Below are 13,742 nucleotides of genomic sequence, written 5' to 3' on the forward strand. Positions count from 1 at the left end.
GTTTTATCACCCTACTTGTGATGTACATAATTATCATTAAAATGTGTAGTGTTCACAAGAGCATGGAAGATATTATGTACGCATTTTAATGTGCGTGAGATTAAGATGTGTTTAGAAGCATGGCTTTAGGGAAAACTTATTGTACATATTTCCTCAGTTTACTAGCATGCACTTAGCTGTAAATAAAGATGCATACATCAATATAGCATATAATTAACCACTAGTTTTTTAACTTTTTCAGAATAATGGATCCCTTACATGGTGTCAGAATCACAAGCAGTGTTCTAAGGTATGTACATTATTAAAAATATAATAACTTTAAACCAGTACGCAGTTTGTACAAGAGTGATTTTTTTTTTCATTTCTGTGGAAAGGTACTCATTGAATCCAAACTCAGAAATGACACTTGAAAATTGATTTAATTTGCTCCAGTACTGGGACTGCTTTATTTAGGAGAAGGTACCAGACACAAATTTGATCCAATGTAGCCTTGCAGGGTTTCAGTGATACAGAAAAAATATTTTGCTGGATAACTGAAAATCAGTTTGTCCTGTTCACTTAATCCCGTTTCAGCTGTCCTGTCATTCTGTCTGAACTTAACAAAGAAATGAACTAAAACTCTTGACAGTTTGCAAAACCTTGTAAGATGTTGATTTTAAGATTCTGAACCATTTAGGACCCTTGAAAATTAGTAGGTAGAAAGAGATAGAAATGAGATTGCTAGATCGATGTGAGGGGGTTTATTGCTGCCGGATAATGAGAGTGTTACCCTTTCAGCTTTTTAATTCTTCATTTTAAGTGACCCTGGGAGTAAAGCTTGGGTGGTCATTTAGAAGATCAAAGGGAGTTAACAACTGCTGTTAACCTCCACGGGGTTCTGTGTTTGCACTTATAGCGCACCGTGACAAACTTGTAAAACAGTGCAGCTCACTCGTGGAGGAAGTCTTCACCTAGTATGGCTTCCGGCAGCTGCTGAGTGGCTTTACAATTCACTGTCTCACACTAATGCTTCTACACTATAAGCATAGTGTTCACAGTCTATTAGAAGGATAAGTCAGTTTTGTCCATAGCAGACAGTGTGCATTAAGAAAGAGAGTTAAATTTTCAAACTCATGCATTTATCTTTCCGTATGCCATGAGTAGTAAGTAGATATTACCTGTCTCTTTCTATTGATGGTCATTTATTCATTTCAGAATGCTGGTTTGAGGGAAGAGTTTGTATTCAGGTAACTTCAGGTGGATTCAATCAACACACTTTCAGCTTGAGCGTGAGCTAAGCTTTGCTGATACTTTAAGTAAGAACATTGGGAGGTTACAGTTTCAGATTTTTAATTTTTCTCTGTCATCACACCTCATCCCATTCAGTAAATACAGTACACACACACACGCTTGCGTGCGTACACACACACACACACACACACACACACACACACACACACACACACACACACACGTGCGCGTGCACACACACACACCCTTTGTCCATATCATGAAGCCTTCACCTACCTGTTTCAAGAACATAATCCATATGTACGAAGCCCATCCAGCCAGTGACCATTTCTACACCTACCCGAAGCCTTTGTATAATCCACTCATGAAGCCCTTGCAGCGAAATCCCCACGAGTGCTCTCAGCTCACCCCTCATTGGTTCTGCCTGCAGGGGAAGCAGTCCGGAGCTCCTCTGTTCTGTGCAGTCGTCACCACACAGATTCCTGGGTATCTCACAGCACAGATTGCTGGGTACCTCTTTGTCTGCATCCGGACTGCTGATAAAGGCAGTCTGAGTTCCTTCCCCAATGTGTCCACGCATGCGCAGAGGAGTCGGGAATCGTGATTTTTTTTTGTTTCACAGATTTTTTTCTTTTGTTTTTCTAGGTGGGAGGGCTGCAGTCCGACAGTCCGATTGCACGAGCTGCCCCTGAGTAGGGCTGGGTTGGACATGGCTTTGAAAATCAAGCAGAGATCAGCTCTACGTAGAGGAGAAAAGACTGAGAACAGCTGAAATTTCTCGAGTCTGTCCATGTAGGACACGTGTTTAAGGCCTAGGATCCTTTTTGGTAGGTACTTTTCTTTTGTGACCTCTCCAGCTGTTGAAGGTGTTGGGTCAGGTACATGCCAAATGGGGCGTTATACTGATATACTCGATGACTGGTTTAATGAGGGATGAGTAGAGAGGGATGAGAAACTCTTTCTTCCTAGATGCGAAACCTTTGGTTATGAGATGTGCCACATAGAAGGACTTTCTGACCACAGTGGCAATGTGGTGGTCAAAGGTGAGGTTGCTGTCGACCCAGGTGCCCAGATCTCTTATGGACCCTTCAGTGTTCAGCAGGCTCCCTCTGATGTGGTAATTAGTTGGAAATGGAAATGATAACACATTTATTGGTGGTAAGCTAAGGCCATGGTTCTGACACCAGTCATTGGTCTCAGTGAGGCCCATTTGTAGGATATCTGCATCACATGGGGAGTTAATAATGACTCCCAGCTTGCAGTTATCAGTGAACTTGGTCAGCTAGAGTCCCTCTGTGTTGGCCTGGACTTCTGAGAAGTAGATGAAAAACAGGAGGGGGCCCAGGACTTAGACCTGTGGGACTCCACTCATGACTGGTTGGCAGTCTGACTTGGAATCCACAACTTTCACTCTGTGGGTCCTGTCTGTGAGCCAACTTGCAACCCACCTTGTGATATAGGGACTGATGCCTAATTTGGTGAATTTATCAATGATACCTGAGTCGGGAATGATATCAAAGGCCTTGGCCAGGTTGAGGTAGGTGGTATGCACTGCCTTACCCTCATCCACAGCCTTGGTGACCACCTCAAAGAAGTCAACCAGTTTCAGCAAGCAGGATCTCCCTTTTGACAAAGCCAAACTGCGTAGGGTGAAGAGTTTGGAGATCGCATATATCTTTGTTAAGCAGGTCCATAATGATGCGCTTCATAACTTTACATATCAGACTCATCAGGCTAATGGGGTGATAGTTCCCAGAGTTTGTAGTCACTCCACCTTTGTGGAGATGGATGACTGTAGCAGTGTGCCATTAGTCAGGGGCAAAGCCTGAGGTAAGGCTGTGATTGCACAGGGCACACAAGTGCGGTGCCAGTTCATTTTGCAGCTCTTGCAGAACACAGCCAGGGATGTTATTAGATCCCATAGATGCTGTATTCTTGGTTTTGGAAAATGCAGCTTTTACCTGTGCTGCAGAAATGTTGGGTACCAGGCTCTTTTCTGGTATTGTGATAGGGCCTATGGGGGGTAGAGGCATAATGTTGGCAGTGAATCTGTCGGCCAGTATGTTGGCCATATCTGTTGGCTCAGTATTGGAGGTACCATTGTGTAATAACTCAGAGCAAATCTGGGTATTGTCTTGGAGGTTCTTGATATGGCTATAGAAGGCTTTGTAGTTGTATTTGGTGTCATCCGCAATTCTGCCTTCATAGCTGGCTTGAGAGGATTTGATAAGGGATCTCAAGTTTTTGTTGAGACTGATAAGAGAGTTTTTCCAGTCTCGTGACTTCACATTTTTCTGCAACAATTTCTTCCTTCTATTGTAGAGTTTATTGATGGCTGGGGACCACCAGATTGGCTTCCTTGTTTTGGAGGAGAGCATCTTGTTTCTATTTGGTATGGCAAGTTCCATGTATTTCTGTATGTGCTCATACAGTGCATTGGTGTATGACTCAGCTGTCATGCAGCTATTTTCCACTGGCATGGGTGCCGAGAAGTTAGCCACCTCTGATTTTAAGAGCCCAAAGTCAGCTATGGAGAAGTTTTTCAGGGCGGTCACCTTTGCGGGGGGTGAAGGTGGAATGGATATTTCCATGGTGATCAATTTGTGGCTGGATCTAACCAGGGAGGAATTGACTTTAGGTGTGAAGCAACAGTCTCCCATGTTGATGATAACCAGGTCGAGGATGTTGCTTTCTCTTGTGCGGGTCAGAATGAGCTGGTCCAGGGCATTGGAACTGATGAATTCCAGGAAGTGTTGGGTCAGTGCATTGGTACTTGAATAGTTTTCCCAGTTGATGGAAGGGTAGTTGAAGTCACACGGTATGAGAGTATTGGGCTTGATCAAGATTCCAGGGTGCTTAGGAACATGGAATGAGGGTCTAGAGACATGGTTGGGGTTCTGTAGCAGGCTATGACCTGTATTCCCAACTTACCCAGTGCTAGTTGTACCTGGATTATCTTGGATGCATTATGCTGGGCTTCCAGTCTAGAGGTGTGCATATCATTTATGAATATGGAGACACCGCCAGCTTTAGAGCTTCCAGACATATTCTGGGGCTGAAAGGTATGGAATGAGTTGTAAGAACCTAACTCCACTCTCCCTCTTTAAACGCAAATAAAATATAACTGCAGTCCAAAGCTCAAAATGAAAGGATGGTCTTTTATTCCACTGAATTTACATTTTTAGTTGAAACAAACTGACACACAGTTGACTGAGGGCTTTTGCCTAGCATTACAGCTAAAAAGGCATCTTCAGAGTCAAATGTAGTAGTGCAAGGCCCCGTTTAAAAATATAGGTGGTGACATAATTATGACATCACTTCCTTGATTGCCAGTGTTAGCCTTCTGTTTTCCAGTTACAATTAGTTCAAATGTTTCACATAAAATCATATTTAAAATACAAAATACAAACACTACATAGAAATTATTTAGAATCAGCACCTCCATAATAGTTTCCTAAAATATTGTTCTGTTGTTTATACACAATTCAATTTAGCTAATATAACAGTATGATAAATAGCACAAGTTATCATGGTAAAACTATTTATTTAGAGCATATATCTGGTTATCTCTTCTTTTTTTAAATGCTAATAATGGACAGGCTATCATTTATACATGTTTCTTTCTTTAACATTTAATCTCAGCTACCATTCTGTTTCTTTTATCAGAAGCTATGTCACTATTACCCCCTCTATGATTTTTCACCGCTTTATCAATTATAAAAAATATAAATTTGTTAAAGTTGGTGCATTCTCTACTGTGCATATAAAGGACACTACTTATTTTACATTTTCTAATGTCCCTAGTATGCTCTAGCATCCTTTCATGTAGGATTCTCACGGTTTTCCCTACGTAGAATGCTGTACATGAAATACACGTTATAATGTGTACCACATGGAATGAGTTGTAGCCTGGAAGTTCAGTGGTGCTTTCTGCTGCTTTAAACCAGGTATTCGTTACAGCACAAATGTCGACATTCTCCATTTTGAGGAGAGCTTCGAGTGAGTGCATCTTGAGATTTAGCCTTCTAGCATTGAGCAGCATGATCCTCAGATTGCTTTTATTTGTAGCTGTTATGTTGGAAGTTTGCTCTTTGGAACACTTCCTAAAAACGGCACTATAGGGGTGGCAAGAGCCTTAGCCAGTAGCTGGAATCCCAGGGGTGACAGATGCAGGTCATCTCTGGCAAAGCATCAAGGTTTGTCAATCATGTTGCCCAAGGGAGACTAACACTGTATCCCCTTAGAGTGACACCAGAAGTTTAGCCAATTGTTGAAGTCAATCATTTTCTGCTCGTACTGTGGTATAATTCTGGGTGACAGTAGAATACTGCTCAGAGCTAAGGTCATACCTGCCTCGGCCACATACTCTGAGAGTTCCATTACATCTCTTTTCATGTAGTCCAGGGAGGTACATCTCAGGTCATTCACACCTACATGGACAATGACTGAGTCATACTTGTACTTGTTGTGGAGTGACCTGAGTGCATGTGTTATGTGGCGGATCCTGGCACCTAATAGACAACTGACTGTCACCTTCTTCTTGTTCAGCCTAGTGAGTGGGACATCAGTGTGCTTCACTATTGACTCTCTTATGATTTGTACATTGGGCAAAGTGGTTTGCCTTAAGGAATTAGGTTGAGGGGCACACTGTGGTGGTGAGCTATGTGTTCTGTGGTTGGTGTTGTGTTGTGGTGGTCAAGTGTGTTTCTCTCTTGGGGATCTCTGTTGTTTGCATACATTTTTATTGAAAGCCTCCACAAAGGTGGGTGTATGGCTTGTGTTTCTATGTGTGAGTTGTGATAGGTGGTGTTTTGGAAGGCTGTGTGTTGAATGTAGTGTGTTGCAAGTGTTGACCTTCTCCTGTTGACCAGATAGTCCGTTCTTGGCCGGAGAGTGCATAGCTTCCAATTTGATGATATAAGTGCATCTCCACATGTATGAGTGGTGGGGAGTAAGAGGAGAGGGTTGTCTGTGTACATGAGACAGTTGCTACACAATCAATAGAATATGCTGGAGGGACAGGTTCATCATCCAGAGACTGTCCATACTCTGGAATAAGTTGCAGCTACACTTAACTCTGTCAGACATTTTACATCATGAAAAGGATGACTTTAGTCTTGTTGTAGCACATTTACATGCTAAAACCCTGGCATAACAGAGATAAGTTTTTTTGTTAACAATTTCTAAGGATGTTTCACTATTGGACAGAAAGGATATGTCATCTGCATGTAATTATTTTCTGAGAAAAGTTACAAGAGTGAGAGAGTTTAGTGAAAAGCAAAGGGTTCAGGATGCATCCTTCAAGTATACCTAAGCTTGATTTCACAGAATGTGACTTCTGATGGTTGGTGCCTAGATAAAGGTTGTGTTTTGCATGTAGCTTTTAAAAATAATGCTGGATTACCTAAGGACATTGAGTATCTTTAAGACCTTTTTATTACGATCAGAATCAAAAGCGTCATCTAGCTGTATGAAAACCAGTGCACTCTCTTCCTCATTGTCAATTATTTTTATAATAATATCAGAAAGGGAATGGAGAGCAGAAGCAGTCACGTGACCTTTTCTAAAGCCATGACACTGCTTAACAGGCAACCCATTTTGCAGCATCTTGGCTAATGATAACACTACAGAGACAGGTTTGTACAATTCTACATTTCTTTGTGGTCCATAACAGGTTTTGGCAAGGAAATACACTGACAGATTTGCAACGATCTGCGAAAATACTTGTTGTCAAGGAAACATTAATAAATTCTTTTATGAGTTCTGTTGTAACTTTGTCATGTGTGAAAAGAAACTTAGAACACAGCCTATCACATCCTGTCTACTAAAACTGCATTTTATTTTAATTATTTATTTTCACATTGAGCAAAATAACATCTGTGAAATAAAAGTCAGTTTCAAAATTTAATAATCTGCCTGGCATAACCTTTCCTTTTTCTGTCGGACAAAGTTTAATATTGTATGGAAAATAATTGCCAACTCATCAGATATTCTCCTTTAGCAAGAAATAATCTTTCTGTTGTACACACATATATATATATATATATATATATATATATATATATATATGGGTCTACTTGAGATGTTAGAAATTTCAAAATGCCGACATTCATATGGCTGAGACCATATGATTGACATTTTGAAATGTCGAAAATGTATAGCAGAGATCCCTATACAGTGCAAAACCGGGAGATTTCCCTTTTCTGCACTGTAGTGCAATCTTGGAGTAGGAATATTTAAGTAGCTGGGTGTATGAGGGGTGCAGGGGGGCTTGACCCAGTGCTAAACACAGTTAGTGAAGTATTTTTTTGTTATTTTACGTTATCTAGCAGATCTTCTACATTTCAAAATGTCGATCGTATAGTCTCGGCCATATGAAAGTCAGCGATTTGGAATGTTGAACATATGAAGTATTTATTTATATATATATATATATATATATATATATATATATATATATATATATATATATATATATATATATATGGGTTAGTTTTAGTTTGCTGAAAGACCACTTCCCCAACACGCATTTCCCCGAGACCAGAACACTGACACTTCAGATCACCAACATCTGGAAAGCCATTTGACCTTAATGGACAACTTAACAGTTTTAATTCTCTGCCCTCTTGCAAAAATATTTGAAAAGCTCCTATGAAAAACAAGTATTTAAAACATTAATAGCTGCAGTTGTTTTGTGACAAACATCACGGGTTACATAATGCTTACAGTTATTATCATTGTTACTGACTCCGTCTATCGCAATATGAATGTAGTTCTCATCACTACTGTCAAAAACTGCATAAGCTAAAGATCAGTGGCTGCAATTCAGTTGGCCCAAAGCTACCTTGAGGATAGGACCTTGCAAATTTACATCAAAAACTCCTTCTCTGAGAATGCAGTTCTTAACACAGTCATTCTCCAAGGCTTGTTGTTAGTCCCCTAACTTTTTTCACTCTTTGTTAATGATCTCCCCTTTGACCTGCCAAACCATAATATTGTGATATATGCTAATGATATTGTTCTGGCTGAATGTAACAAAACATATTCTTACCTACAAAAAAAATACAAAAAAACTTTAAAGACCTCTGCAAGTAGTCCCTCTGTAACAAACTACTAATCAATCCAAAGAAAACCAGTGTTTTGGTATTTGCCACTACTTAGAAACTAGCTGCAGCCTTAAACTTGAAAGACACCCATGACTACATCATCTCTAATTTTGCTGAACAGAAACAGATTGGACTCATGCTTTAGCTGTCTTTAATCTTTGCTGTTCATAACAAGAAAATTACTGTTTTTTTCAAAGTTTACACTTTGCCACATGATCATCCATGCCTTGATGGAGTTGTTGCATATCCGTAAGACAAACTCCACTCGCACAACCCACATGCAAGGCCTTAACCTGGTCTGTGACATTAATAGAACTTGTTGGTGAGATAGATTTGTGTCCCAACGACTCCCCCCGTCTGTAGAATAGACTCCCTCTCCATGTCAAGAAGAGTACCTCTCTAGCCCTCTTTAAGAGGAACCTGGACAACTGGATGGGAAACAGAAAATATACCCCTGGGATCCCACCTGTGTCCCTGCTGGACAGGGGAAACAGCTGCTGACTTTGAGGGAACATGGACAAAATTCTTGGCTAGGCTTATACGGGCCTCCAGGCTAATAGCCTAGTATCATCCTATGAACCTATAATCATGCATATTCTTCCACCATTGGCCAATATAGCCACAGCCAAAAATGTACTAGCCATGCATTCATCCTTCAATGCTCAGATATTGCAAATAGCTGAAAATAAAATCTGTAAAATTATACTTTTGGCAGAGTCTCTTGTACATCATTGCAAGTTACTTCAGGATAAGAAATAAGAGGGACACCTTACTTTTAGGTACATTGATTTTCAAAATTTTAAAATTAAGCCACTGCCCCCCTCTGTCGACAAAACTAATTTTTAGGGACGGCAACTAGGCTCTCAGAAGCAACCAAAAGAACATTTCTGGGCGGGGGGTGTGGCCAAGATGGTGAGCAGTTAACAGCACAGTTTTTTAGCTTTGCTTCATTTTAACATCTCTTATGGGATTTTTACTAAAAATCTCAAATAAAACATTTCAAAACTTGATGGATTTATAGTTGTTAAACATCTGCTGAAAGATTTACTACAAAAAGATAACAAGTTTGAAACTCTTTTAATTGCTTTTTCCTGACAAGAAAACTGGAAAGAACTAGACTGGATTCTTACTAATACTCCACAACAAAACTATAAAACAGGCACTGGATACTCACTAATACTCCCCAACAAAACTATAAACAGACAGCCTCCCAGAGGACATAAGTGACCACTTGCTTACCTATCTAATCAGATATAAGACCGAATTTCCAAACTCAACCATCTACAGAAATATTTGTACTAACAAAAATTTTAACCCTGCTTACTTTCAAACTGAACTAAGCACCTGTGACTGGTCACCCCTGAAACACTTCCCATTAGATGATGCAGTTAAATAATTTAATTCAAAATTCCTTTCCATTCTAGATTGGCATGCCCCATTATGCAAAGTTAGAATCAGAACTAAACCAGCACCATGGCTCACCAAAACTACCAAACAAAAAGTCCTCCAAAGAAATAAACTATGGGCCAAATTTTATTTTATTTATTTTATTTATTTTACATTTGTTGACCGGGCTAGTCTAGCTGGATACATGTCCATTTTCAGTAGAGGCCCGAGGAGTTAAGCTCCAGAGTTTAAGAAGTACATTTACTATATTACAAGAAAGTAAGGGAAAACAATTTGCAAAGAGTACATACAAAAGTGAGCCAAAAAAAAAAGAGAAAAAAAATTTACAAGCAAGGTTGCAAATGGCGTTCAACAAAAAGTTTCTCAGATCATTTACAATTCAGACAGCTAAGAAACTATTACTGCCAGCTTCAACAAACCCACCAAAATAATCCTCAAAAATTCTGGTTAGGCATCAATAACCTCCTACACCCCGGACACTCATGCAATCCTACTCCCTCTGGCTCTGTTCACAACAATCCCATCCAAATAGCCAACTCATTTAATACATTTTTGACTGAAACAATCCAATCCCTAGCCAACCAGCTGTCCCCTAGCACCTCATGCTCTACCACAACCTCTACCAATAATCCTCCTCTATTTCATTTTCAGCCAGTGCCCACATCCCTCATCTGTAACCTCATCCAGAAACTTAAACCCTCCACACTCTCTGCAGATCTACTACCTGCAGAATACCTGTAAAAAGCAGCTAAAGTCATAGCCTACCCCATATTCATCCTCATTAACAGAACTATTTCTGAAGGAACTATCCCCTTAATCTGGAAGGTCTCTCACATCATCCCCCTGCACAAAGGTGGTAACTTCAAGGAGTTCTCCAACTACAGGCCCATAGCCACACTATCTCCTTTGGCAAAAATAATAAAGAAATGCATTCATTTACAACTGTTAAATTACCTACTTGAAAACAATTTACTAGCCACCTGTCAACATGGCTTTAGACCATTTCATAGCACCACCTCTGCTCTCTTATCCTTCACTAACCACATTAATAGTAATCGTAATAATGACACTCTGTCCTCAGCCCTTTTTATCAACCTGTCTAAAGCATTTGACATGGTTAACCACCACCTCCTCATAGACACATTCAAAAACTTGTCATTGAATGCCCTTTCTATACAGTGGTTCCAATCATACTTAGATAACAGGCAACAGGCTGTACTATGGGACAATACCTTATCTTCCCACCTCCCAGTTGCCCTAGGCGTCCCTCAAGGATCCATTTTGGGTACTTTACTCTTCTCCATCTTTACAAATAACCTCCATTCTGTAATTCCACAAGCTGACTGGATCCAATACACAGATGAATCCACACTCATATGCTCTGCTACTTCTCAATCAGAACTTCAGTCACTAGCCCAAAAGACCTTTAGCACAGTTGAAAAGTGGCTCCTACATAGGTGTCTTATCTTAAACCCCAAAAAAAAAATAAAATGCTACTATTCACCCCTACCCGCAGAACCTCCCTACTTAACTTTACTGTCACTTCATATAATGGAACTATAATATCTCCTGAGCCAACCACCAAACTACTCGGAGTACTAATAGATAATAACTTGTCTTATGAGCCTCACATTAATAACACCATAAAAGCAGTGAATAAGAAACTAGGTTCCCTCTACAGGATCAAACCCTTTCTAACTCCTCTAGCCAGGGTCACCATTGCTCACACCCACCTTATCTCTACCCTGCTCTATGCCTCCCCTATCTATACCAAAATATGCAGAAGCAATCTGAGCAAACTGTCATCCTCCTACAACAATATTGCCAGATTTGCAGTTGGGTCCTCCTATAGAACTTATCACTGTATCAATCTGAATCAACTTGGATGGTTAGAATTGCCAAATCGAATACTTTTCAATCAACTAATAGTAGTCCACAAGATCCTGTATCAACCTCAAACTACACCCATACTTACGTCCCTAGTCACCCCCTATAACAATCTCAAAACCCTACGCTCATCTAACGAACTACTTGTACAAATATCTAAATCCAATAATTCAGCTGGTGACACCCTGTTCTATAATTCAGTAGGTAAAACCTGGAACAGCCTCCCAAGTCAACTAACCTCACTATCCTCAGTTAACCTATTTAAAAGCAAGCTCAAACCCTACCTCAAATCACACTGGCTATGCCCCATGTGATAACCCAGACTAACCACCATACCCTTTTCCAGACTCCATTGATTCCTAGCCTCTTATGAACATTATCTTGTGTTTACTCGCCGATAATAGTGTGCTTGACCATTCTGAGGATTATTCCTCATGTAAACATGTATATACAATTGATTGACTAAACATTTTCATATAAGACCAGAACTCTTGTGAGACTGAACATTATCATCGTATCCTTGTACTTTGCTTTTGAATACTCTAACCACTTAACACTAACGTTTTTCTTTTGATATTTTTGTGTGACTTTAGAATCTATAGTATCTCTTAGATATAATTTGCATTATTAATACAAACTACTGTTGCATTTTGGTTTATTTACATCAGGTTTTTCCCTATTGGAATACAGAATATAAAATCCTAGATATGTAATATGTTATAAAGCTTTGTAATGTACCAATTTCTATTGTAAATATTATTGTCTTGGCCTATTTTTTGTTGTTTGTGGAGCTTTTCTCCCCGGGCCTCCACTGTAAATGGACATATATCCAGCTGGACTAGCCTGGTTAACAAATGTAAAATAAATAAATAAAATAAAATAAAACTAACTATTTCAGATTTAGCCACTCTAAGCCCAGTGTACAGGAGAGCTATGAAAAAAGACATACAGGCTATATTAATTAACATCAGTGAGTTATCTGTAAAGGCAGATAAATTAGAAAGCAAAATAGACAATTTTAAAAAAGAAGGCAAAAACAAATTAAAGTGCTGAGTGAATCTCTTAAACAACAATCATCACAAATGTCGAGTATAGAACAGGCAACGTCTGATTTTGATGGAAGATTAAAATAAAACCAAAGAAACTTGGACTAACAATCTAAATAACACAGAGTTATTCGGTTCCCTATCACGCTGTCGCAGATGCAAGCTGTCGAATGCATCTTTGTCGAACAGTAAACCGCGAAAAGGCAAAATAGCGAAGCGGCTGTTCAGCAAATTCTTTCCCTGGGAAAGAATTTGTTTGGCCGCTTTCACTACTTTGCCTTTTCAGCACTGTAGTGTGATTTCGGAGTTGGTATATTTAAGTGGGGGGGTGGGGACAAAGCCCCCCCCCACATTAAGTAATGTTTTACTGGGTTTTTTTGTTTCAGAACAGCTATTGTTTTCGCTGTTCTGAAGTTTTGATGTTGTAAGCTTTCACTTACGTGGAGTCGATTATCTGTCTTTCGCTCTTCTGAGCGTGCAATATGATAATATAGACACAGTTATTCTTGTTCTATATTCACTTTACCTTCCCTATTGGTATCATTGTTTTATTGAGAAGCTCATTTTATTAAACGAGGTTTGTACTATGTAACTGGTTTTATTAGAGGTATAGATTTCCTCCTTTAATGACATTAGTTTTAGAAGTGATTTTATTGGTTATATAAATTTTGACTGTGTTACTTAAATTGTTTAAGTTTTCTGTATGTATTATGGTCTGAGGATGTGGCATATAGCTGTGAAAGTGCTTACCTTTTGGAATTAAACTTTTCTTTTTAAGCTGTGTTAGTCAAAGTTTCTTTGGTTTTATTTTATTGCGTGTGTGTACTTCGATTTTTACCCTACTGGTGCATTTTGTTTAATCTACAGTTTTATTTATTTTCACCAGCGCAATATGGCTGAAGGTAATAAGCTAGAATTAGATTATAACCACATTAGCAATTTTACTTTGAAAGCTGATCATTGGCATTGCATTTTACAGGTAGAAACAAATCTGTTGCTTCTGTCTCATACTGAATTGACTTTGACCTCTGAGCCTACTATGTATGCAACAGCTATAGAGACTTTT

The 13,742-nt window shown here is 39.3% G+C and overlaps 1 long non-coding RNA gene across 1 annotated transcript in view; it reads left to right on the forward strand.

The window, feature by feature from the left end:
• Window positions 1–227: 227 nt before the first annotated feature.
• LOC122807798 overlaps window positions 228–13,742 on the forward strand; it is a 194,933-nt gene continuing 181,418 nt past the window's right edge. The window contains exon 1 of the long non-coding RNA XR_006365723.1: window positions 228–289. This is a non-coding gene — a long non-coding RNA (uncharacterized LOC122807798). The remainder of the gene's footprint in view (window positions 290–13,742) is intronic.

Source organism: Protopterus annectens, chromosome 7.part1 (assembly GCF_019279795.1).
Source record: "Protopterus annectens isolate FY-2018-M chromosome 7.part1, PAN1.0, whole genome shotgun sequence".
Classification (NCBI taxonomy): domain Eukaryota; kingdom Metazoa; phylum Chordata; order Ceratodontiformes; family Protopteridae; genus Protopterus; species Protopterus annectens.